Raw genomic sequence first — 26,890 nt, 5'->3', positions numbered from 1 at the left:
GAGGTGCAGAAATATATGTCACGAAAATCTCACTGTGACCCTTGAGGAGCTCCATAATCACACCACTTCCATCCATACTTCCATTTTCATCCACTTATTCACGGCCAGGTCACGGGGGCAGCAGGCCAAGCAAAGCACCCTATATATCCCTCTCCCCGGCAACACTAGGAAACTAAGGCCGAGCCCACGACATTTGATAAAACACTCCCCATGTAGGATACACAGGTGTTTCCTCGTTCTAAACTCCTCCAGAAGCCTCCTCTCTCTTCTCTCCTCATTTCCTCAAAATGCATTGAAGGGATTGAAAGATGCTTCATGACGAGTAAGGGGGAGAGAGGTGGCAAGGAGGCAAAAGTAATGGGAAGAAAAGGATCCAAAGAGTTGCAGGTGACAGGCTGCACACCTTATGCCATGATGGGAGAGGAATTATTATTTATAGACTTCTTAAATGAAACATTGAAAGTTTGTTTGGCTGCACCTGAATTCTTTGCCAAAGTAACTATGCTTGTTGCCAAATTAAGCAAGGCTAAAATCTTAAGGATTACAACTTTATTGATTTGATTTTCTCAATTTGTTTTTTAGATGATCACAGTCCCTTTCCTCTCTTTTTGGGGAGTTGTGCTATTTTGTTAATCCAAATTTCTGCCAATACTTAAGTACAGGGTTTTATGCAACTATACACTTCAAGGTCACCCAAATATTGAATATCCAGAGACTCCTTTTTACTTTATAACCAGAAAAAAGTGGCCTTTTATTTACAAATTGTAATCACTTAAGCAGTGGTTCCCAACTGGTCCAGCCATGGGGTCCGGATTTCCCCATAGTCATTAGTTCAAGGTCCACACAATCTAATACAGTCAGCATCATACTTTTGTTTGGCCATGTTGTTGAGCTAGATTGCTGTCTCTGTCATGTAGCTGTCTGATAGTCACTCACTCTACAGCAGGGAATGGCACTTTAAAATAAAAGCTCCGTGCTGGAAATTCAATGTATTTAAAAATAAAGTGTGTTTTTTGAGTCCATCCATTCAGAATGGACCCGCGACCCACCTTTTAACCGCTAGGAGGAACCACTGCTCTAAAGGACCATTTAAATCAAGTGTCACAGTCACATTAATGAAAACTCTGTTTGTTTTTCTATTCATTCATTTTTTGTGGTAAAGAATGTTGAAGAAACAAAAAAACGAAATGTTATGACTATAACTTCTGTTCCCTGAAGGAGAGGAACGAGGTACAACACATATAGTATGGGATATCACGCCCCCGCGTGGCCTGACTGAAGAAACCTCTATTCACACCTTTAAGGCAGATGATCTGTGGTGACGCATGTGAGGCCCCGCCCGCACATATATACCTGCGTCGAGCCCAGCTGCGCAGCGGGGCAACCTAGTGTTGTACCTCGTTCCTCTCCACCGAAGGGGCTGTCACATCCAAACGATAAAACCGGACAAAAGTGTGCGGTGATGACCAACTGGCTGCAGCACAGATATCACTCACAGATACCCCTTTAAATAAAGCCCATGATGCTGCCATGCCCCTGGTCGAATGTGCCCTCACACCGTGAGGCAATGTAAGACCCCTGCTGTTATATGCTAGGGAGATAGCCTCCACAATCCAGTGAGAAAGCCACTGCTTAGACAGAGCTTTACCTTTAGCCGGATTAGCAAAACAGACAAACAATTGGTCACATAAACGCACGCTCTGTGTGCGGCCTATGTAAGTACGTAGCGCACGCACGGGGCACAAGAAATGTAACCTCCTCTGCTCCTCGGAAGCAAACGGAGGGGAACAGAAGCTCAAAAGCTCAAACATCATAGAGCTATAGGCTGCAGGGATAATCTTAGGCAAATACGCTACATTTGGGCGCAATGTAACCTTAGAGCCATCCGAAGTGAACTGAGTACACGAAGGATGTACAGATAACGCATGAAGGACACTCACCCGCTTTGCAGAAGCCAAAGTGAGAAGTAGTGCTGTCTTATATGAAAGAAACTTCATATCTGCAGACTCAATAGGCTCAAATGTGGGTCCACAAAGCGCCTCAAGCACCAAAGCTAAATCCCATGAGGGAACGCTGGGTTTAATCACAGGCCTCAGCCTGCGGACTCCCTTTAGGAAACGCATGGCAAGAGGATGAGCGCCTGGTGTCACTCCATCAAAACCAACGTGGCATGCAGATATAGCGGCCAAATAGACCTTAATTGTGGAGAAAGAGAGACCCTTATCCAGCAGTTCCTGGAGGAATGTCAAAACATCCACAATAGAGCACTGAAATGGGAGTACATTTCGGTCTTGACACCACGCCCGCCATTTGTAAGCATACAAACCCCTAGTTGTCGACGCCCTCGCACTCTGGATCGTTGCCACCACACTTGGGCGCAGACCCTTAGCTATTAGATTGGACCTTTCAACAGGTAGGCATGCAACCGCCACAGCTCTGGGTGCGGGTGAACCACCTCCCCTCCCGCCTGGGAGAGGAGGTCCCTGCGGAGGGGAAGCTGCCAGGGCCTCGCTGCCAGCAGACTTATTATCTCGGCATACCACGACTTTGCTGGCCAGTGAGGGGCCACCAGGATCAGAGAGAGACCCTGTCCACCCTCTCCAGAACTGACAAAATCATCTCCACTGGGGGAAACGCATACAGAAGCATGTCAGGCCATGTGTGTGCTAACGCGTCCATCCCTAGGGGAGCGTTGTGGTCCATCATGGAAAAGAACAGGGGGCAGTGGGTATTTGCTCTGGAGGCAAAAAGGTCCACTTCCGCCCTGCCAAAACAGTCCCATATTTGAGTCACCACCAATGGGTGCAACCTCCACTCCCTCACAAGAGGACCTCCCCTGGAGAGGAGGTCCAGCCCCAGGTTCAGGTGGCCCGGGACATGGGTGGCTCTGAGAGACAGAAAATGAGCACTGCACCATAGCAACAGAGAGCGAGCCAGTTTCAACAGGGGAAGTGAGCGGGTCCCTCCCTGCCTGTTTATGTAGGAAACCACCGTTGTATTGTCTGTCCTGATCAGAACATGATGGCCTGTCAGAACCGGACGAAAATGCCTTAGAGCTAAGAAAGTTGCTAACAGCTCCAGGTGGTTGATGTGGAGCCTGCATTGTACCGATGTCCACACCCCTCTCACTGCTGCACCTTTGCACAGAGCCCCCCACCCCCTCAGGGAGGCATCTGTGGACACCACCTTGCGAAAAGACACCCTCCCTATAGGGGAGCCCTGTTGTAGTAAACCGGGTTCCCTCCACGGGAGGAGCACTGACATGCAAGAAGGAGATATCGTCAGCCTCCTCTGGAGGTGACGCGGCGTGCACAGCCGATGAGATTGAGTCCAGCGTTGCAACGCTCGCATCTTCAACAGCCCGAGTGGCACTACAGCGATCATAGATGCCATCATGCCTAACAGCTGTAAGGTTGTCCGAAAACGTAGTTTGCGTCCCAACTGAAACTGAGCGAGGCAGCAGTGAAACGCAGCCACCCTGTGCTCTGACAGACGCGCTCACTTTGAAATCGAACATATTTCCAGCCCGAGAAAAGAAAACTGCTGACTCGGGGTCAGTGAACTTTTCCGTAAATTCACCGAGAAGCCCAGCACTTGGACGTGCGACAGAGTCAGCGACAGGTGCGCTGCTGCCCTCTCTCTGGAGCTCGCGATCAAAGCCCAATCATCTAGATAGGCTAATATGCGAACGCCTTTCTCCCGGAGCGGAGCTAACGCCGCCTCGACACATTTCGTGAAGGTGCGGGGGGTGAGTGACAAGCCGAACGGCAGCACCAGGTATTCGTAGGCCGTGCCCTCGAATGCAAACCTTAGAAACTGCCTGTGGTCCGGGTGTATCGCTATGTGAAAGTAAGCGTCTGTAAGATCGATAGTTGTAAACCAATCTCCCAGTCCGATCGTGCTCAGTAGCTGTCTGAGTGTTAGCATTTTGAACCTGTAAGTTCGTAGATACTTGTTTAACACTCGCAGGTCTAAAATAGGACGAAGCCCCCCCCTTTCTTCGGAACAACGAAATAGCGGCTGTACCAACCTTTGTTCGTCTCTGAAGCGGGAAAAACTTGTATCGCTCTCTTGTTCAACAAGCTGTTTATTTCTTCCCTCAGTACTGCAGCTGCCTCGTCCCCAACAACTGCGTTTGCTGTAGAGTGGAAACGGGGTGGCCGGGCCCTGAACTGTAACCGGTAACCCGTGGCAACAGTCCTCTCTACCCACGGTGAGACTGCGCATGCGCGCCATTGAGGGAGATGGACAGCTAGTCGACTGACCTGCAGCACTGTAGGGAATGGGCTGTCGCCCCCTGGCGTGCCAGAGGGGAACGGCACCACCAGTTTGACCTGGTTTATTTGTTTGGTATTGTTTTGGGTACAAAACGGAACCTTTATTGATTTCAATGAATGCACATTTACAATATTCACACAGTGAACAGAAGGCACCAACACTGGGGCACTTGTGTGTGTGGGGGGTTGTGCTTGGGAGACTGTGTCAGGGGAGTGCAATGCTTCTCGCCCAGAACTAAACATGAACGCGGCCTCTTTGGCAGCAACAGATGAGGGGCAGCAGTGTCTCCCTGCTGCTGGAGCCCCTCTCGGCCCACTCCCGAAGCTAGGATGAATGCGGCTTCTTCCTCCTAGGCGCTGAACCCTTCTGGAGGCCTGGTGGCGGACCCTTGCTCCAAGCCGACTGGCGTGGGATTTGGCCCGGTGCTTGCTGCTTCATTGGCTGGGAGCCCAAACTCGCAGGCGGCGCTGCCCTCTTGGGGGGAGGCGGCGGTGTCGGCTTGGCAGGCCACTTTGGTTTAGCATCATGTCTGGGGATGATGCTGCGCAGGGCTTCTGTCTGCTTTTTTCTCAGCTCAAATTTTGTCTGAATAGCATCGAGCAACTGTCCAAACAGGCCTTCAGCAGACACTGGCTCATCCAAATAAACAGCCCTGTCCCTCTCTGGAACGTCGGAAAGAGTCAGCCACAGGTGCCTCTGCGCAACCACTGTAGAAGCCATCCCTCTGCCCAGGGAGAGCGCTGCACAGCGGGACACGCGGAGGATGTAATCCGTAGCGACTCTAACCTCGTTGAGAAGAGGGGCCAGTGGACTGTCCGAAGGCGGTACAACGAAAGGAAGGATGTCCTGGTCAACCGACGCAGCAGCGGCGGCGTACTGGCCCGACGATAAAGCCTCCTGTTCATCCTCCGACAAGCCATGCACGTCCAAACCGATGTCCAGCACGTCATCGTCATCATGGCAAGCGGCTAGCTGAAGCGACGGCTGGCTAGCGCCCTCGGAGGGGTCCGTTTCACACTCGGCTAACCCGTCAACATACTCCATTTGGTCCACCCAGTCACCAGCAGGGACTTCGGCCAAAAGCTCCTCGCCGTCGGACTCAGACGAAGCTGGGTCCCTCGACTTGGAGAGGAGGGGGTCCTGCCGTGAAACGGTCGTCTTCCCCAGCACTTTCTCCACAAACGTGACCCGCCTCTCCAGGGTTGAGCTCCGGAGCTGGCGACAAGACGCACAAGACCCGGGCTCAATCAACGCCCTCCTAGCATGGAGGACTCCCAGACAGACGGGACATGCTTCGTGCTGGTCCTTGTCGTGCAAAGAGAAGCCGCACCCCTGAGGACAGGGGCGAACAGAAGACTTCTTCTTCGCCTGTTTAGGCGAATACACACGAGATTAGCGCTCCGCGGGTAGCCGATGGCTAACACCGACAGGGGCTGTTAAGCTAATCTCACGTCGGCAGTAGCCTGTAGAACAGAGCTAACTAGCAGCAGCTAGCTAACCCACTCGGTAGAGGTGTTCTCAGCGAGGTGAAGAGCGTAAGAACTGAAGAATGACTGTGGCGACGCAGGTATATATGTGTGGGCGGGGCCTCACATGCGTCACCACAGATCATCTGCCTTAAAGGCGTGAATAGAGGTTTCTTCAGTCAGGCCATGCGGGGGCGTGATATCCCATACTATATGTGTTGTACCGAGTGAATGGACTGAAAGGGAACTTAAACCAACTCCTTCTGAGTTAAACAGTAAAGCCTCTGAAGCATCACCTCGTCACCTTGATTACATGCATCATATGTCCAATAATACTGGCAAAATTAGGGAGCAAAAAAATGTTTGTCTTGACACATTTGCTTTGTTCCCAAAACTAATATGGCATTTAGACTGGGGAACATCTCCATCTGCTAACATCGTGTTTAAATTTCAGACATGTTTATCCCCGCAGCTGTCTCCAAAACACACCCGTTCAAATTTGGGTTTTGGTTTAAGCACCACAGTCCATGTGGTCTTAATACTAAGTATTTGTGTATTTACCAAGAAAGAGCAAGACACTGTGCAATTACTGTGTGCGTTTTCCCAGGAGCCCAGTGTCAGATAAGGACACATTCAGCTCCACATATGTCTTTGTAAATATGGGAGGCATCTGATAGGCTCGTCTCTTAACATTGCACGTCCAACTGACAAGACATGTCCCTCTCAAAAGCAGCCAGCCACTCATCCATTATCACAAACAGTGCGTGGGAGACTCTCTGCTCCCAAGTAGCAAACATTTGGTGGATGTGCTGAGGAGATAAGGTAAATTAAAAAGCCAGAGAAATTATGGTGACTTTATTGCACTGGGTGACAAGAACTTCTCCATGGTGGAAAATAGTCTGTTTTGGCCAGTGCGTCTGAGGTCACATGAGGACTTTGTGAAGAATTCTTTGTATTAAATTACTGATAAAGTGTGTATACATAATAACAAGATCACCATATAATATATAATATATATATATATACAGTACAGGCCAAAAGTTTGGACACACCTTCTCATTCAATGCGTTTTCTTTATTTTCATGACTATTTACATTGTAGATTCTCACTGAAGGCATCAAAACTATGAATGAACACATGTGGAGTTATGTACTTAACAAAAAAAGGTGAAATAACTGAAAACATGTTTTATATTCTAGTTTCTTCAAAATAGCCACCCTTTGCTCTGATTACTGCTTTGCACACTCTTGGCATTCTCTCCATGAGCTTCAAGAGGTAGTCACCTGAAATGGTTTTCCAACAGTCTTGAAGGAGTTCCCAGAGGTGTTTGGCACTTGTTGGCCCCTTTGCCTTCACTCTGCGGTCCAGCTCACCCCAAACCATCTCGATTGGGTTCAGGTCCGGTGACTGTGGAGGCCAGGTCATCTGCCGCAGCACTCCATCACTCTCCTTCTTGGTCAGATAGCCCTTACACAGCCTGGAGGTGTGTTTGGGGTCATTGTCCTGTTGAAAAATAAATGATCATCCAACTAAACGCAAACCGGATGGGATGGCATGTCACTGCAGGATGCTGTGGTAGCCATGCTGGTTCAGTGTGCCTTCAATTTTGAATAAATCCCCAACAGTGTCACCAGCAAAACACCATCACACCTCCTCCTCCATGCTTCACAGTGGGAACCAGGCATGTGGAATCCATCCGTTCATCTTTTCTGCGTCTCACAAAGACACGGCGGTTGGAACCAAAGATCTCAAATTTGGACTCATCAGACCAAAACACAGATTTCCACTGGTCTAATGTCCATTCCTTGTGTTTCTTGGCCCAAACAAATCTCTTCTGCTTGTTGCCTCTCCTTAGCAGTGGTTTCCTAGCAGCTATTTGACCATGAAGGCCTCATTCGCGCAGTCTCCTCTTAACAGTTGTTCTAGAGATGGGTCTGCTGCTAGAACTCTGTGTGGCATTCATCTGGTCTCTGATCTGAGCTGCTGTTAACTTGCGATTTCTGAGGCTGGTGACTCGGATGAACTTATCCTCAGAAGCAGAGGTGACTCTTGGTCTTCCTTTCCTGGGTCGGTCCTCATGTGTGCCAGTTTCGTTGTAGCGCTTGATGGTTTTTGCGACTCCACTTGGGGACACATTTAGAGTTTTTGCAATTTTCCGGACTGACTGACCTTCATTTCTTAAAGTAATGATGGCCACTCGTTTTTCTTTAGTTAGCTGATTGGTTCTTGCCATAACATGAATTTTAACAGTTGTCCAATAGGGCTGTCGGCTGTGTATTAACCTGACTTCTGCACAACACAACTGTTGGTCCCAACCCCATTGATAAAGCAAGAAATTCCACTAATTAACCCTGATAAGGCACACCTGTGAAGTGGAAACCATTTCAGGTGACTACCTCTTGAAGCTCATGGAGAGAATGCCAAGAGTGTGCAAAGCAGTAATCAGAGCAAAGGGTGGCTATTTTGAAGAAACTAGAATATAAAACATGTTTTCAGTTATTTCACCTTTTTTTGTTAAGTACATAACTCCACGTGTTCATTCATAGTTTTGATGCCTTCAGTGAGAATCTACAATGTAAATAGTCATGAAAATAAAGAAAACGCATTGAATGAGAAGGTGTGTCCAAACTTTTGGCCTGTACTGTATATATATATATATATATATATATATATATTATAATAATTGAGGTTATTAAGTATTTACTTAATATATATTAATGTAATTTGCAGTGTTTTTGCTAATATACTGATCATGAAGTTATTTTTTTTGTGATAAACCTCACAAATATTTCAAACCCTTTTAGAAACTTTCCTCCACACTTGTAAATTACACTGAAAAAAGCCACAGTGACTGCTGGAAGCAGACTGATAAAGACTAAGAGGACAAATCCTGCAGCCAAGAAACATAAAGTGACCATACCTATCTTTCAGCTGGCCATTGTTACATTATGTTGCTCCTCATTTACATAAAACTAAACACAAATTCCTCCTGTCAGCGAGTGACATCGCACCAGCACATCACGCTGGTCTCTCACTTGTTGTCTCTCAGCACTCGGTAATGAATGACAACTAATCACTTTGTTTGTTATTGCTGCTGATGGGAGCTCACGGTTAAACTCATTTCAGATTTCTATTGCTTCAGCAATTCAGAGACAATCACAGTTTTCTAATGTGAGTTGGTTTTAAATGAGATAAAGTTTGCTGAGGTCAAAATAGGTTCTTAAATCAGACTGATATGCAGTAGGGTTGGGCAGTTTTCTGTATTGTCATATGGTCACACACACACACACACACACACACACACACAATGGAGGGACAACTACGCAGGTTGATTTCAGCGCTGCTCATCGTGGACTATATTGCTGTCATTGCTCATTTTAGTCAAATCATAAAGTTTGAAAACGAGGCGCGGCTCCAACTAGAAAACAATGTTTTGATGCATTGGATGTGCTGAATGTGCATATTAAGGCAGTACAGGAGGAGGTGCACATTAATAATCCTCCAGGACTGTAACATGCTCATGTTTAAGCCAAACAATGTGTCATGTGACTGCAGTTGATTCAGATCGAGGCCGGAACATGTTCTCACCACAAACAAACTGCACAAGAGTTTGTCTGTAACCGGACCAAGACCACCTCTTCAACAAGATCTCGGTCCAGTTGTTTTGGTGCACAACTGAGTGTGACTGCTGTGTTCACACCTGCCCAAATGAACCACACTTAGGGGGGAAACAGACTTTTTCAATAGAACCAAACCAAACAGGGCAGGTGTTAAAGCAACCTAAGGTTCACTTTCCATTCAGCTTGCCATCAGAGGGAGCTGTCTGTTTGGGAAGTACTGAGCATACAACCGGATAAATTAGAGTTTGTAAACAGATGTTTTGACATAATTTTGCTGTTGTGAAGCAGCAAAAATTTTCTAAGGTTTTGGACTCTTCGTTCATTGGAGACATGAGTAACAAAGATTTCTTCACAGATTCAGCCTAACACATTATGAGTATCTGGTCATTTAGAGGGTGAAGTGGTAGTAAGGTAGTCTTAATTTAGATATTTAAGTGCAGACCAAAGTGGTGGACCAGCAAACCAACACTGCCATCCCCAAAGCCACGCTGCTAGCACACAGTAGCTGCTAAACAAACTATAACAAAAAAGACATATCAGAGGGCAGGTGTCTGAGTAGAGCAAATCCTTGTAGAACACTGCTGGCAACTTATTTAGTTGTTATATATGTTCACACTTTAGTTTCAAAGCCAGCCCAGAGAGAAGATAATTGTTTACATAAGTGTTGTGTAAGACAAAAGTGTTATTGTATTTTCACACTTGTAGGCACTGATATGTGTGTTCACATGTATCTACTGCAAAGGAGAGAAGGAATCCTCCAGCAAACAGCCATTCATGTTGTCATCCACTAACTATGATTGTTTATGTATGTACATCAGCAAAAAAATCAATACTTTAGTTGTCTAGTGTAAATCTTCTATTGCACAGTGTAAATGTGAGAAGTGTAAACTCCTCAGCCCAGAGAGCAAGAAAAACAGGACTTGTGTCTGTACAATGGAAGAAGTCCCGTCAGTCCTTTAATACCAGGAAGCAGCTCGGCATAATTATTCTGCCCTAACCTTGTTTATTCTCCTTTATGACCGTGGGCAGCCAGGAGATCTGCTTTTATTGAGGTGTCTTTTTTGCTGCAATCCAGATTACTGCAGCTGAGTGTCTGAGTCCTGCTTACACTGGCATCAACAGCCATAAACAGACAGCAGTTTGACGGGAGCTTAGTTTGATAAAATAACAATGCGAGGAAGTGAAATAATAATCAGCGTGAGAGGTTACGCAGGGTGCCAAGGATGGCTGTGCATGGGATCTGGCCAAAATATACTTGGAAAGATCTCTGTTGTACCAAGGGCAGGTAGAGGGACAGTGTAACTATTTACAAGGTACAAACTGTGAGTAAGCTGTTTAGGATGTTTCTTTTTTTTTTGTCAGAGGAAGTACATTCTGTTCCTCTAGATATGAACATGCTGTAGTATATTCTACAACACTGTCTCTAGTGTTCATATGCAACTAATTTGCAATCATGATTCAAATTCAGATGGACATTTAATTCCAATACAGGGAGCGGTTAAACAACTATACAGTGCAGCAAAGGCACAGAGAAGAGGTTGAGGAGGATGGATGATTGTACAAAATGTTTGACCAGCATCAGGGTTTATGTTCTGTGTCATGATTTAGGTTTGTTATTTCAATATTTAACAAACTATGATCTCTCTGAAACCTTCATCAAGTGCTTTTTAGTTGCCCAAAGATAACCATAAACACCTGCATCCTCATTTAGCTGACTGGTTATCAAGCTTGTTGAAACAATTCATTAAAAATTCTGAAAATGTTCTGAATAAAAATATATTTAAAATAGACTCTCCTCCCAAGAAAACTACATTGTCACTTGTTTCAGCAAAAGCCCCAGACACAACATGTCTACGAACCAAAGCCCTCTAGTGGCCCGAGGATTTATGACTCCTATCCATCTGGAGAAAAGGAGAAAGGTGCGGTTAGAAGAGTCAACAAAACTTCAGACTTTGATATAGATATAGAGACTAGTGTTTGTTTCTCTTTTTTTTCTGGAAGTCAATAATGGTTTCTTTTGACCACGTCCACAATTGTTCCCTGACCTTAACAAGTATTGATTTTAACTCAAACTATGGTATTTGCCAATCCCTGACCAAGTCCTTTTGTGCCTAAACCTTACTAAACCTTAACAATAGCTGCGCCAGAACCGTAAAAGAGCTTATTTTTCTGACAATAATTTGTAGCAGTCTTAAGGCTTATTTATGCTCAACGTTAGATATGTATACGGACATGGACGGAGCATTCTCTCTGTACTCTGTGTCCATGTCATCCATATTCATGCACTTGTGCTGAAATCCTATGGATACCCGCGAAATGGAGCAGTGCCCCAAGAAATCATGGGGGTGGTGTAGCGTTATTCAAGCGAGAAACGACCGTAGGACACACAAAGATATTTTCAAAATGGCAGAGTGGAACAAATAAGTAATATAGTGAAAAGAATTCTCCGTTTACATGTCTCAATGTATTTAATGGCCTCAGACAACCACTGTCTACAACGCTGCCTCCCTTAAAAGATGCATTATCACAACCTCTTTCGACAAAGCCATGCTTGTTATTGTTTGAAACGTTTGACGCTGCCCTCTAGTGGATGTATCTATGCCAAAATAAAAGACACATGGAAGTATGTGGGCACTGACAGCTACGTTTTCGTATGTAAAAAGAGTATAAATGAGCCCTTAGATGACACAAATGTCCGGCCAGTAGGAGCATCAGATCAAAAATGCTTATGTGCTTGAGGGTGGTTACAAACTATGCATTAAAATTGGAGGACGTGTTTCTTTTTTTTTTTTTTACCCAAACCATATCTGCGTGGCCTTAAATTTCCACCGAAATGTATTAAGCTAATGCCATTCAGTTGTCAACATACTCCTGTTGTTATGGGCTTCAGCTGTTGCCTCATAGTAGCTACGTGTGAGGAGAAAAATCTACATGTGGAAAGAGTAGTAGGATGTTGTTATGCTCCTGACCAGTGCTAGAGGCTCATGGGATTTCACACACATCCTCACCTCTGTGGTGGGTCTCCTTGCTTTTTGACAGCCTCAGTAACAAGCTGCTGGAATCTTTCGACACGGCACTCTTAGACACTTAGACATGCCTGTGTAGTATGTGTGTATGTGAGAGCAGGAGACGGGAAGAAAAATAGAGCGGCAAAATAGAGACGGTGGAAGAATGGCTCAGGAATATGTCAAACCAAAAGGCTGCAGCCACTTGAGGGTGACTGCACGGAGAACGTTGAAAGTTCACCTTTCTTTTGTTCTCATAGTAAATCTAAACCTGGATGAGGTCCAATGCATACCTCGTGTGTGTGTTTTAAAACAAGAGCTAAGTTACTGTCATTGAAATGAGGCTGAGTTTTGTGGTGGGTGTCACAGTGAAACATGGGAGAAAAAAAAAACGCTTGTGCATTAAATTTGCCACAGTGACAGCTCGTTCCTAACAATTCCCGCAATCCAAACTATGAAATACCACGCTTTGAGAAACAATGTCGTTTCGTGTCAGGCTAATTCCAGGCCCTGACCCTTTGCCTCACTCCTCATGCCTGCACTTCAATACAACCCTACACAGATGCTATACACATGTAAGTGATAGGCTATTGCGATCAATCCTTAAAAGGCAGTGCAACCATCTGTCTATTGAACAGGCACTCGAACGAGACCGAGAGGGAGAAAAAACACACACTCTCTCCTGTGTAAACATGCTTCAGCGGGAGGAGAGGGGTCTTTAAATGCTGGAGGCAGAGATGCGGGGTTGTGCAGGGGTACAGGAGAGCAGGGTGAGAGGATATTGTCGGGAAAGCTAAGAATGTGCAAGTAGTCACACCTCCTGCTCGGGGAGTGTAAGTCATCCAGCAGTTGGATATTATGTGTTTATGTGTGAGAGGAGAAACAAAACAGACTTCTCATCTCAGGACAGAGGGCTGTCAGGTGATGGAGACCATGTCTGCTGCTGTACTGTGTGCTTCTACACCAAACAACACACATGCATGCGCGCTCTTCTTTGCAGAAACGCTTACATAAGGCTGATATACACAAACACACCCATACAAACCTTCACTCTATCACACACTCTGTTCCTGCTTTCATTAACACACTTAAAAGCATGCAAACACACACATCACCAGTTGCCAAAGCTCAAACACTTGAGAGGGCAGTGAGTCAACAAGGTCCAAGTACCGAATCGCCACAAAGAGAGATGACGCTGACAGAACTGGTTATAATACAGTCCAAACACTTCTCCTGGCGGATGTTGACAGGCTTACATAGACAGTTAACGAAGCGCTAACTGTATTACAAACATGAACGCTTGCAGGGCATGGAAAAACACACGCGAGATACACACACAGTCTCACGTCTCTGGCTGCCCCTCTGTCTCATTCACTCAAACACTGACGGCCCAGCCGCCCCACCTCTTCCCGCTCTCTGTGGCTGCACCCCCCCCCCCCGGCCCCACCAACACCATCACACGCACACACACACACACACGCACACACACAAAGACAGACTTGGCAAGGGGTGTATCCTATTTCATCCAATAATATCAACCCAGGTGACGTGACTATACCTGGCACTGGGGCCTTAAATAGCTTTTAAATTTGATTCCCTAAATTCTCCGGGGAAGTCATAGTGGTCTCATCTGTCTTTCTCGGTATCAAAAACCCATTCTCTGTTAACCAGCTCCAGATGAATCCAACCCAGACATGTAGATCTGGAAAGACAGGCCTGATAAGAAAAAAAAATACATCACCTGCTCGAACAGAAATGCACTCGAGCGTCAGTGGGAGGGCTTGTGCATATGGTTGTTTTACACATGCATGCACACTTGGAGCTTAAACTAGGCAGAACATGCAGGCAAACATGACTTCATCCCCACTCACTCAGATCAGATAAACCACAGTGTTTTTTTTCTTCTAATGTACAATCTCCATTACGCTGATGTCATAGAATGCAGTCCCAACAGTGTGTAGTATCATAATATGGTATATTTCACTGGAGAAAGTCGTTGTGTACTTGCAGTGTGGAATTGAGTTTACCTGAATTGATTGCATCTCCCTTTCCTTTTATCAATTTTTAATGCCCTTGGCAACACAGCATTAAAGTATTTGGCCTGCTGGATTATTTTATTTGTGTTTACCTCTGTTGTATTATTAATTGCTGCTCCTCTGACCTTTCTGTATAACTGTGTCGTATTTAATTAACTGAGTTCAAAACTAAATTGGATTGGGTAGTGATTATATTGAATGATAACAGACTTCATACAGAAGTTGTGGCTGACTCAAGAGTTTTATTTTGTTTCTTTTAAGTTGGTTACTCCACAAAAGTGATGACGATTGTAGGGTAGATGAGGAAAGAGACAATAGTTTTGATACATGGTTGCAGTTATATATGTATCCATGAGTTCGAAATGTTTCGAATTGAGCAAGAATCTGCCTTTATCCCGAAGATTTAAGACACCAATTCATGAGCCTATAGTGAAAGGGAAAGGAAGGGTCTGGAGGACAATAACAGGAAGAAGTTCTTGGTAAGTTTTGACAGCAGTCAAGAGTCTGAGCTGTCACACAAGTACTGTAGACATGTTGGCTGCTTGGGCTGGATAAACACCGATTGCGCAAACAGTCCTGCAGGGTAAAAATTCACTTCACGTTCAGTCTGAACGCACCATAAGGCAGCAAACAAAAGTCAGGATTGTGTGGGTGTAGGGAAAGTTCAGTCTTACCTTATGTCATCTATATATCAGGGGCTGTATATATAAATCTGAATTAATGTGATGAGAATGTGCAGCAAAAAGGCTTATTTGAAACAGATGAAACAAAGGTCTTGGTCAAATATACAGTGATATGATGCACATATTGAGAACAGAGCCACCTTAATTCTGAAACATGCTCAATGGGTGCCAGTGGTCGAGTGCCACCACAAAGTTTATAGCCTACAATTATATTTTATATTGGGTGCTTGCTGGCTAATGAACCTTGAATGCTAATGGCGACAGGCGAGTGATGGATCGGCCACACTCACAATTGGCTTTTGCCGCCGAGGCTTGTTGTTATTGGTCTGTCAGGAAACATCCAACACAAGAGGCAGACATGAAAAAAAGTCCATTCATAACCGAGGGCTTTACAGTGGCGGGATTACAATGGAGCTGATCTGAGGAGAAGCCAGAGATGAAAACTGACATATTGTAAAATAAATCTGAATGGTGAAGTGTAATCCCTTTGACAACATCGCCTTGTCTTTCGCCATCCTTAGAACGAACTACAAAGCACATGAGACAGATCCTGAAATTAGCATAACCGCTGAGCTAATACACAAATGGACTAATATCTTGCATAGTAAAACTGCCAGTATTTATGGGGGGCCCTGCATCTAGTGAATGATGATCTGTGGCATGTAATAGTTCCCATCCGGCACACTGACAGGAACATTATGAGGATGGAGAGTGATGAGATCTTCTTAAGCTTCTGATACTGTATGGAGCCATGCTGAGTGGAAAAAGACTCTCTTTGACTCCTAGTGCACTTACAACATGGCTGTAATGAGTGGGAGCACTCTCTGCAAGAGACAACGCAGACCAGAGCAGGCTCCTAGAATATTATGTGGGTGGTTCAGCCATAAAAATCATTCTCAAGCTATAAAGGAATCATACAACCAAATTACATTTTGCCTGTAACGACTCTATGAATACTCACCTGCCCTTCATTTTCTTCCTAAAGTGTCATCATTTTAAGTCTTTTACCTTTTAAAACCGTCTCCTCTAAGGGCTTAGGGAGCACAATACCACTTAAATTATAAAGGGAAATACAAGCAGACCGCATGTATTGTAACAAATCACTTTTATGCCTATCAGTAATCCCCTGCTATTTGTCAAAAATTAGCTACACCTTGAGAACTTTCATTTGTCATAATCACATTACACCTGCGGTTCCAAGCGTTGCGTGCCAGAGAGCTTGCTGCATAAATCACAGTGTTTATTGATACTTCACTGCTGGACGCTCATCATCACATGCGCTAAAAGCAGCAAAACATCGGTAACTGTGCTGGCTTGCTGCAAAAAGCAGCAGAGAACAGTGAAGGTTTTAAATTTCCATTAAATTACTCCTGCGGAAAAAAATCTCTTTTTCCCCTGTTCAAGCGCTTGTATCCACCGCCAGAAAATAATAAGCTATCCCTTCTCTCCTCATGCAATACCAAGAATGAAGTTTTCGGCTTTGAACTACCTCTCTCTTAATCAACTGGACCATTTTTTTCACCCTGCAGCCTCTTGTGTGTCGCTCTTCTCAGATGTCAACACCAAACGAGGAGGCTCTGAAGCCCTTAAAGTTATTTAAACAGCGCTGAGAGTGAGTATATTACTCAATGCTGAGGTTAGTGGATGAAGATAAACACCATAACCACTCAAGTGTCTCACTCATTCCTGAGGAGTGTGATGCGGAGGTTGCGGGGCATTTTGCAGCCTTAAAAACTGTAATATATAATCACTGCAATCAGTAGAAAAAGAAGCCAAACTGAAATACAATTCCTCTCTTTATCTCATCCCCTGAACAGAATCTCTTCCTATGGGCTCGTGGATTTATCTCATGCATTATTTCGCTGAATTCATAAATGTTTAGAGGGAGAGAAACGGACAGATGGGATGACTTGGAAAGCAGCAGTTAGACAGTGGAAAGCAGAAGCTAAGTAAGATACAGCAGGAGGGAAAATCCCTCAGTGGCCTGGATTTGACTGATATTATTCCATTATCCCTCTTTCTATTTTTTCCCCGGGTGACCTCAACCTATGCTATGTGGGAATTAAAGTTGCATTGGGCTGTCATCCATGAACAGCAGCATCTATTGTATTCTTAATCCATAGAGTCTGTCAGACATTTTTTTCCTACATGTGGACATACGGTGCACCATACACTAACTAAAGTGTATGTATTTTCAATGGGTGATTGTCACCTCTGCAATTCATTAGCATTAAATATGGAAGGACCTAATTATGCTGAGAAAAGGATTAACTTGCAGGTCGAATGTCATTGAGCTCTGTAAATATTGAACGCCTACGTTAAAGATCAGCTTGATGACGCACTGAAAGCACCACCGTGTGTACTGCTGTCATTAATTTGATGTCAAAATCAAAAGGTCGGACTTGAATCATAACCTTTTAAATTATTCATTAGAAATTAATGTCAGGACATTGTTTGGCATTTTAAAACTTTCACACTCATCAAAAAACAAGTACGAAGAGCTACAACTATTTTATCAATAATTCTGCAACAATATTCTGATAATCTTCCAATTTGTGCCGAAAAAGAAGTTAGTCGTCTCCAAGTATTCTGGAATAATTATTGGCTAATTGTTAAATAAAATGTGTTATCTGTGATCTATTTTAAGACTTAAAGGATGTGAACTGATGAGGTAAGTGAGGAGCCAACAGCTTGAGCGGACAATCGCCTTCTTTGAATCACTGAGTGTGATTGATGTGTGTTGGACCAGCTGATGATCAGCTGCCGGGTGCACATGACTTACAGTGCGCGTCCTGCCTGAGCTAACGCAATGCTTCATTAACTTGTTCTATCTATTCTTCTTCCAAGTCCCAAAATGGGTAGACTCGTTCGGGTTACAACTCAAAGTCACATTGACGTGCTGCATTCCCCTCATGTGAAAACACAAATCCCAAATAAGCCCTCATGTCAAATACTTTCATGTGCTTCACACAAAACACTGTAAGGGGAGAATTTTTTTTTTGAGGATTGGTTATCTGGACAGAGAGAGAGAGAGAGAGAAAAAAAAAACAGGTCAGAGGAGGTAAAAAAGTTTTTCTGAGGAAGTCGGAGTGCAATTCAGACTTTACAAGCTTCTGTGTGAACTTGAAACTCAGTTTCCAAACAACTGAATAAAGCATTTGATTGCTTGTTTCACTCTGTTAAAGGGTGACTGCATCACTGTAGGACATAGGTATTAGCGAACACACTACTCTTCACTGGGGCGCGCAATGAGTTTGAACCAGGAATTTCAGTAACACTTTATTTAGATAGTTTAAAGAGTATTTGTAACATTTCAACAGCTTATTAGTTGAGATAAGGTTTGGGTGATATTTGGTTTTTCATACCAGGGTAAACAGTGTATGATGGCGTTTGTGTAAAAAATGTATGTACAGTATGTATGCCAGTTTCTAGCCCACAATGCTGTGTGTGTGTGTGTGTGTGTGTGTGTGTGTGTGTGTGTGTATGTTATATGCAATTAGCCTACTTAGACAAGTCTTGCTGGTTTTATATACATAGGGCCCATAGAATAATGAATGGACAGGAAATAAGCGCCCTTCTTCCACAGATTTTGCTGGAGGACCCGATTACATTTTTACAAATACTGGTATACTGACACATCAGTGGGCTTAATGGAGATGACAACACATTATCACTCTAACCTCGTCACAATCAACCACGTCCCTAGGTCCGCTGAATGTCGATGTTCTTTGACACTGTGTCAAGTTCTACCTGTTACATGTACAGTGGTGGAAAAAAGTTTTCGGACACCCTTAAAATTTTACACAATCTCAAATATTATCATGAAACATTTGTGGAAAAATCTTTTTTGTGTTTCAAAAGGTGTGGCTGCATTAGACAGATACAAACAAATACAAATTATATTTTTTTGTTTATTGCTTACAAGAAAAACTAACAAAACTAAATTCTTGACAGTTTCAATATGTCAGTTCTCAACATTGTCGGTATCAAAGTCAACAAATAACAGAGGATGTGTTCGAAACTGAACAAAAAATGAATAAACCATCACATCATCAAATTAATATTTAGTAGTCCTGCCATTGGCACGTAGTAGAGCTCTAATCCTGGCTGGCATGTTCCCCACGAGCCTTTCACACTGTTGAGGGGTAATCTTGTCCCATTCTTCTTGAATTACTGCTTTTAATTCTTCTAAATTCTTTGGTTTATGCTTTGAAACAGACCTTTTGATAATCCACCACAAATTTTCAATGGGGCTCATGTCCGGGGATTGAGCTGGCCACTCTAAGACCTGGATACTGTGCTCCTGCAGCCAAGTTCTACTGGCCTTGGATGTGTGGCAAGGGGCATTATCTTGTTGAAACATCCAGTTTTTACCTTGACGGAACAGTGCACGCGCAGAAGGGAGCATGTGGGTTTCGAGAATGGTACAATACTTGGTAGAGTTCAATGTGCCATCACAGACAGTGAGATGACCCACACCAGCAGCACTCATGCATCCCCAAACCATGATACTGCCTCCACCATGCTTGACAGTAGGTACTGTACATGCTGGAGATAATGCTTCGCCTGGCCTTCTGCGTACCCTCACATTAGTAGGAGGAAGATAAAGCTGGAAACTGGACTCATCTGACCACAAAATCTTCTTCCAATTCCTGGCTGTCCAGTTCTTGTGTGCCTGGGCCCAGCGACGCCGGGCTAACCTCTGTCTCTCATTGATCAGGGGCTTCTTGATAGCTTTGTAGGACCTTAAGCCATGATCTAAAAGTCGGCCATGTACAGTGCGGGTGGAACACTGGACACCAGTTTGGTTTGACCACTGCTGCTGAAGCTCCTGTGATGTCATTTGGCGGTTTTGCCTGCACATGCGGATCAGGATGCGGTCATTTCTTGCTGAAGAAACCCTTGGACGCCCAGATCTTGGTTTGTCTTCCAAGCTGTTGGTTCGCCTGTATTTCCGCAGAGTGTATCCAACTGCTGAAGGACTGCATCTGCACTTCCTGGCTATCTGGCGGCAGCTGTACCCTTCCTGGCTGAGAATCTTTATCTTCAGGCGTGTTTCCTGCGTTAGGTTCCTTGTTTTAGCCATTTTTGTGTCTGAAGAACTTTCAAATGTGCTGGCTTTATGTAGACACGAAGCTTGGCAACAAAAATTGTGTCTTTTAATAAAAAGAACAACCTTCATCACTGGTACCAAAATGACCCAATACTCAAAATTTCTTATGTATTTTTATGGAACCAATCAATTTTAAGTTTTTAATGGCTTTTTTAGGATTTATTTAGTATTTTGGCTGTGACTGTACTAAAAGAAATTGCACTTGAAGACCTAAGAGTGATTCTTAATGAAATATTTCACAAATGCATGGGGTGTCCGAAAACTTTTTTCCACCACTGTATTTCAATATACACTTATGTTTTCACCGGAAATTTACCATTTACAGTCTCTTTCAGAATAAACACACTACATTGGTAAAACACAACAAAGTTGTGTTTTTTGCCTTCAACAACTCACGCACGGTTAGGTGTAGGCAACAAAAACACGTGGTTGGGTTTAGGTAAAAAGAACAGGGTTTGACTTTAGAATCTTACTGGATGTGAGCACCGCTCTCTCGGGTGAAAGTTGCTGTTTGTTGGACCCATCTACCACCCTTCCCACCTGCCCTACTCGGACTTTCGTCGCCATAACTTTCGTTCTTCTTATTCATGAACAGACCTTCATATTCTCAGTATAATTAAGTTAAACTTGAACTTTTCACTCAACCTATGCTGCTTTGGTTGAGTAGAAAGTTCAAGTGGGTTATGGGTTGGTTAGAGGCTCAACTAATAAGCTTCTGAAATGCTACAAATGCTCTGTAAACTATGTGTAGGCAGACTATCCAAACAAAGTGTTACCGGAATTTCAGTTCAAATCCACATCCCGGATCTGTCATATTGACAGATGCATATCCCAGCCAACTTGTTTGTCTAAGTGATACAATGTGACTCTGACATCCATGCCTCATGTAAACATTAAAACATGCAACACAATAACAATCACGTTTCCCAATCACATGGAGATATTGCATAATAAACGCTCCTGCAAAAACATCTCCAACTCTCTTCTCCTGATCTGAGGAAAAAAAGTAATCCATGCCTCTATTTCATCACGCATGAATTACTGCAGCTCTCAATTCTCCTGTCTGAGCACGAGCTCCGTCAGCCCCAGAGGCAGGAACGCACAGAATAACTCTGGCTTCCCTGCATCAGCTTCTCCTTAATTTAAGAATTGATTTCTGAGATCTTACAGTCAGTTTTGTAAAGCTCAATGAGGTCTCGCCTCAAGTGAAATCATTGATCTTGTGACCTCCTCTATGATTGAGCAGCAAATTTGTTTCTAGATCCATGCTTTAACCTAAAAGTGACAATTTCACACTCTTACTGTCAGACTTTCTGCAGTCAGAAAAAAAGACGGTCCAGGTCATCTTTTATATCTCTGCTTTTAAAAAATGTCCTTTACTGAGCAGGGTGTTTTCAGCTAGACACATCATTTATTCTGTGTTGTATTTTCCCTGCTTGTCCCTGAAAGTTTTTTTCTTTGGTGATAAACAGAATCAAACAGAAAGTTCTGTTGCAGGAATGACGGTGCAAGTAAGCTGTTTGGATTTGTTATTTTGGTAAGGAGGATTCAAAATATGTTGACATGACTCTCTACTAATAAAAGCATGTGCTTCTAGTGCTACCAGGAAATGAAACTAAACTAAATCTGAACCAAACCCAAATTGTTCTTCCTTGGCGCTTTAAGCATATAGTGAAAAGATGTGTCAGCCAGATGGCCACGGAGTGAGTTATGCTGATATTATGCCTCAGATTCAGTATAATGAATGATTTCCAAATGTCATGGTGGTGTTAAATTTAGAGCCTGTTAATGTACACTTTCCAAAAATACCATATTAGGCTCCCCATGTCTGTCGGCGCTGCGGACATTTAATGAATACTTTTTAAGAGGCTCTCCCTCTGGGGGTGGACAGAATGAGTATATTTCAGAGATGGAGCCTACTTGTTGGCGTTCCTGACGCACCCCAGATCCACATTATTGCTCTGATTTGCCACCTGCATGTATACAGACTGTTATGATCTCAAGAAGTCTTTAGACAGTAGCTGCTTGCTGAACCACAAAACCTATCATTATTTCGTGTGTGTGCACGGTTAATAGATGCTGTAGAACACTGGGTATTTGTTTCCACAAAGACGAAGACACCAAAGATAAATGAAGTTGCTGATACACTCTTATTTAAATCCAACTATAATAAGTGACTGTAAGGGTTTATGCTTTATGTTAATGTGCCTAGTTGAGACAAAGAGGCAACGTCAGAGGCTGAAAAATGATGCCAGTGTGGAAGGGATAAAACTACAGTTTTTCAAATGACCACTTGAGGCTGGTTCCAGAGGTGAGTCAATCTCCACAGACTCCGTGTTAAAATGTTCAGCTCTACAGCAGATATAAACATATTTACAGCCTGGTACAAAAATGGTTTTGGTCTTAAAAGCTAATTTACCCTTTCCTGACAGCTGCACAGGAGGTGAATATTTGTATAATCCACGGTGGCACGATGGAGCAGTGGTTAGTACTGTTGCCTCACAGCAAGAGGGTTCCTGGTTGGAACCTAGGGTGGGGGAGTCCTTCTGTGCGGAGTTTTTTCTCCCTGTGTCAGCGTGGGTTTTCTCTGGGTACTCTTGCTTCCTCCCACAGTCCAAAGACATGTAGGTTAAGTTAATTGGTGATTCTAAAATTGCCCGTATGTTTGAATGTGAGCGTGAAGTTGTGGAAAATGAATGAATCAAAAAAGCGCATTATCAAGGGTGTGGCCACTTTGAGTGACAGGCTGTCTGCCGATATTGTCCTCTCAGTCAGATTCACCCCTCGCCCCTCCACAGCTACAACCTCTCATCCAAATATGGACACTTCTGGCTGCAGAAATCTAAGACGTTGACAACCAAAATACCAAACTCGAGGCTTTAAAATGTCCACCAACCAATGAGTGATGTCACGGTGGCTACATCAATTCTATTTATACAGTCTCCCTAGAAAAAATGAACCCACAAGTCGTTTATATGAACAGTTTACAACTTACAACTTCTATTGTTAGGTGGTTACCTCTACAGCAGTGGTTCCCAACTGGTCGAGCCACGGGGTCCAGGTTTCTCCTTAGTCCTTTGTTCAAGAACCCTAACCCTAACCCTTAAATATATTCAGCATCATACTTGTGTTTGGCCATGTCGTCAAGCTAGTTTGCCATCCCTGTAAAGGAGCTGTTGCTTAGTAACTCACTTTATAGCAGGATACAGCACTTAAAAATAAAAACTTTGTGCCAGAAATTCATTTCATTTAAAAATAAAGTGTGTTTTTAACAAACTTGACATGTTTATGAGTTATTTGTGGTCCATTCAGAATGGACCCGCACCCCTTTTTAGACTGTGACCCATTAGTTGGGAACCACTGTTCTAGATGCAACAGTGATCATTATGGGAGCAAAGGAGGAAATTAGGTGACACACTATAAAGAGCGACAAAATCCTCGTAGGAGGAAGGTTGGGGTGGATATGTCGAACAAATACTGGATTTTGATTCTGGATACTGCTGTTTGTGTCCCATTTGAAACCAAAAGTCAACGCTGACTTACTTGATTTTATGTTTGTCAAATATGTACTGCACTTAGCCTATGTAAAGTGTGTAACATATGTCATGTACGTAACAAACAAAAACGTATCCTAACTCAAACAATGATCTTTTTCTAAACTTAACCGAGTTGTTATTTTGCCTAAATCTAACCATGATCATTTCACAACCACGTGTCTAAAACTGTGACTGTTAATGCTCATGTATGCCATTTTTGGGTTGACCTCCTGCCAGCAGTAGGTAAGTTAGGAAACGCTGCTTTGGGTCATGTTAAAGGGTAGGAACAAAACCTATGTGGTTGTATGGATTGGGGGACTTGTTGGCTTAGTTAGACCAACAACCCACTAATTCTTTAGTGGATTTAATGTTGCTGTACTAAGGTGTATCAGCCTTGCAAGTTTGACACCATACATCAAATTTTATACCAGCAGTTACAGGATATAAGCCAAAGTTTCATCATAGACGAGTCTTGCTTTTATTGACAGAATGATCACTCATTGCTATCTAGGGTGCAGTTTTTGGCTTTTAAGATTTGATTCATGAGTGGAGACCTGACACTAGAATTTAGTTTGACCAAGGGAGCATTTCTGGGTTTAAAAAATTATTTTAAAAAATGCAGGAGGCTATTGAAGCTCTTTTAGGTGGATAAAAAGGAGTGTTTGTATTACAAAATCTGCAGATTTGAATATCTCTATCATTCAGTCCTCTGACATTAAGGCAGCTGAGCAGGTCGTGTTGACTGTGTGGAATAAAGTGAGAAACAGTGACAGGTTGCCTTGGTGGACAACAAGAGAAACGTAGGCTGGTGTGAAGTAACAATAATGCTGTTACTTACACTCTCCCACTTCTTTCCTTCTCTTCAACATGCATATATTTATATTCGACTAAATATAAGTGTCTGGTTCTTTCTATTTGTCAGGAGTTTTGACATGTAGAATACAATAATAATAATAACATCTTAAATATGTAATTATCATCACAGAAGGCAATTTCTTTCTCTAGAAATGGGCTGACCTTGCTTTGAGCTTCAAGCAGACGGTGCTGCGCATACCAACAGGGCAACACAACCCAGCTTTTACTCACTCGAGCTTCTGTATTTCCCTGTGGTTTTAAAATAAAAACATGAATACTTAGTAGCTGCCCTCAGAGAGGCGAGCAGCACTTACTACAGTATAAGAAACCCGGAGATAATTAACCACTTTGATACTCTGCAGGTGGTGTTTCTCTATTTCATGTGGGAAGCTGTCACCTCTGCACACAGCCTCCACTGATCGTCAAGGACAAGACTCACAGACGATTACAGTTCTAAGTTTACTTTCCTCACAAACATTTCTCGGGTTTGTAGAAATTATTGGGTGATAACTGCTTTTGATGTTACTGGCTGCAGTCAACAGAATAACACAAGCTGCCGTGTTTATGCCCAAATCATTTTTATATGAATTCCTTCTTTTAAGTGCAGTCAGATGAATAACAAAAAACTGTCAGGTTTACGCTCAAATCGTTTTTATAAGAATCATGAATCAGAATAGATGCAGTATTTATAACATATCAGTGGAGAGGAGGTGCAATGCTGTGAAAGCTTAGGCTTCTGTGTAGCAAACTTTGAAGATCTGTCAGTTTTTGGCGTGAGCTGATGTTTTCACCACAACATTTTCTCTTCAGGGACGAAGCATCGCTGCTCATTTGATGCATCTACCATAAACTCATTACATTGAATCTATTAAAACTTAAGAGAAACCCATTTGTAATGCTGCTCCCCAGTTCACAGTCTGTACTTTTCTGCAAACTGGAGTCCAGTCCAAAGTGTGAGGGCTACACAGTGATTGGGCACACCACAGCTAAGCCTCTTTTTGGATTGTTTCCAGAATACTGTAGAATGAAAAATTAAAAGAATCTCTGGTCTCTGGAGGATGAAGACTCGTCCATGGAACAGACATTTAGCCCACGGGCAACACACATTACAGCTGATGTGGAAGTTACCGCTGAATTATGAACACACTCAGGGGGTTGGTGGACCACGGTAGATTCACAGGATATGATATTTAAGGTCAGGCAACACTACTACTGTAGCCTTGAGGTGTCCCTCTGCTATATCAGCCATGCACAGGATAAGTCTAGTAAAATTCTGCAGAGAACTCTAGTCCAGCTTTTGTGTTACTACTGCAGTGCCCATTTAAAAAGTGTCAGGATGCTCCACAGAGCTGCCTCGTGTACTTGAGTACAAATTTTAGAACAAATTTGTGCTTTTACTTCAGAAAAGGATCTCAAAACTTCTTCCACCACTGAATACGAAATATGAGCTCACACAGCCACTCTAAAAAATGATCGTTAGGGTTTTTGGATTATGCTTCAAAAAAATAACTTTTTCAGCACAAACAAATAAATGAATAAAATGTTTGTTTCATTAATGTGCTTTAGTCAGTTGAAAACTTACTTTAAGAAGTTGGTCAAAATCAAAAACAATTTTAATATATATGAACAGGATGGAATTAAAATAAATAAGTTAGAATATCCTAAAAAAAATATTTTGACTAATAAATCTCTGGATTAATTTTCAATTAGTTCAATTTAATTAAGCATTTCGAGGTCAAGGCAAATCATGTTGCTTGTACTAAACTAACTGAGTTTGTCAGATTATAAAAGATTAAAAGGATTTACTCAATAATGCCAGAGTTGGAACTACTTAAAAAGATGCAAATGCATATTGTTGCCTTATTTTTTGTAAGTTGAACCAGTGGGTAATTTTTTAGGGTGCACTGCTTCACAAAGCCACTGAGCACTGTTTGCTTGTTTATTCAAAGTTAATCAATATTGAATGTGTCGTATGCCCAACTTGCACCGAATTCGACAATGCAAATCCTTGGATACCCTGCAGTACACCTGCCAAGTTTGAATTAGATTAGATGAACAGTTCTCAAGATATGCAGACGATTCCTTGCTTTAGTTAACAGCAACTTGATGCCTTTTAAGATAAATTAAGATTAGCTGCTTATGTTCTGTTTATGTGCATTCACCGAGGATGATTTGGTTTACTTGTCAGATGAATCTGATGGGGTGTTTTCATCTGGTTAGTTTTCTTCCTAAAAATTAAGGCAAATTATGAAAATATTCAAGCAAATGGATGTGTTGAATATTCCAACTTCATGTTTT

The 26,890-nt window shown here is 43.1% G+C and overlaps 1 protein-coding gene across 3 annotated transcripts in view; it reads right to left on the bottom strand.

Annotated features, from left to right (window-relative positions):
• chrm3a (cholinergic receptor, muscarinic 3a) overlaps positions 1–26,890 on the bottom strand; it is a 123,646-nt gene that overhangs the window by 15,567 nt on the left and 81,189 nt on the right. The window contains exon 1 of one of the 3 annotated variants that reach the window (XM_078160944.1): positions 23,220–23,276. The exons of the other annotated variants lie outside the window; for them this stretch is intronic. The gene's annotated coding sequence lies outside the window, so the exon portion shown is untranslated. Of the gene's footprint in view, positions 1–23,219; positions 23,277–26,890 lie in introns of those variants that run through there. 3 annotated transcript variants of the gene reach the window in all.

Source organism: Epinephelus lanceolatus, chromosome 17 (assembly GCF_041903045.1).
Source record: "Epinephelus lanceolatus isolate andai-2023 chromosome 17, ASM4190304v1, whole genome shotgun sequence".
In the NCBI taxonomy this organism is placed as follows: Eukaryota; Metazoa; Chordata; class Actinopteri; order Perciformes; family Serranidae; genus Epinephelus; species Epinephelus lanceolatus.
Note: the sequence above shows the minus strand (reverse complement) of the source record. Positions and strands in the feature narration are given on the sequence as shown.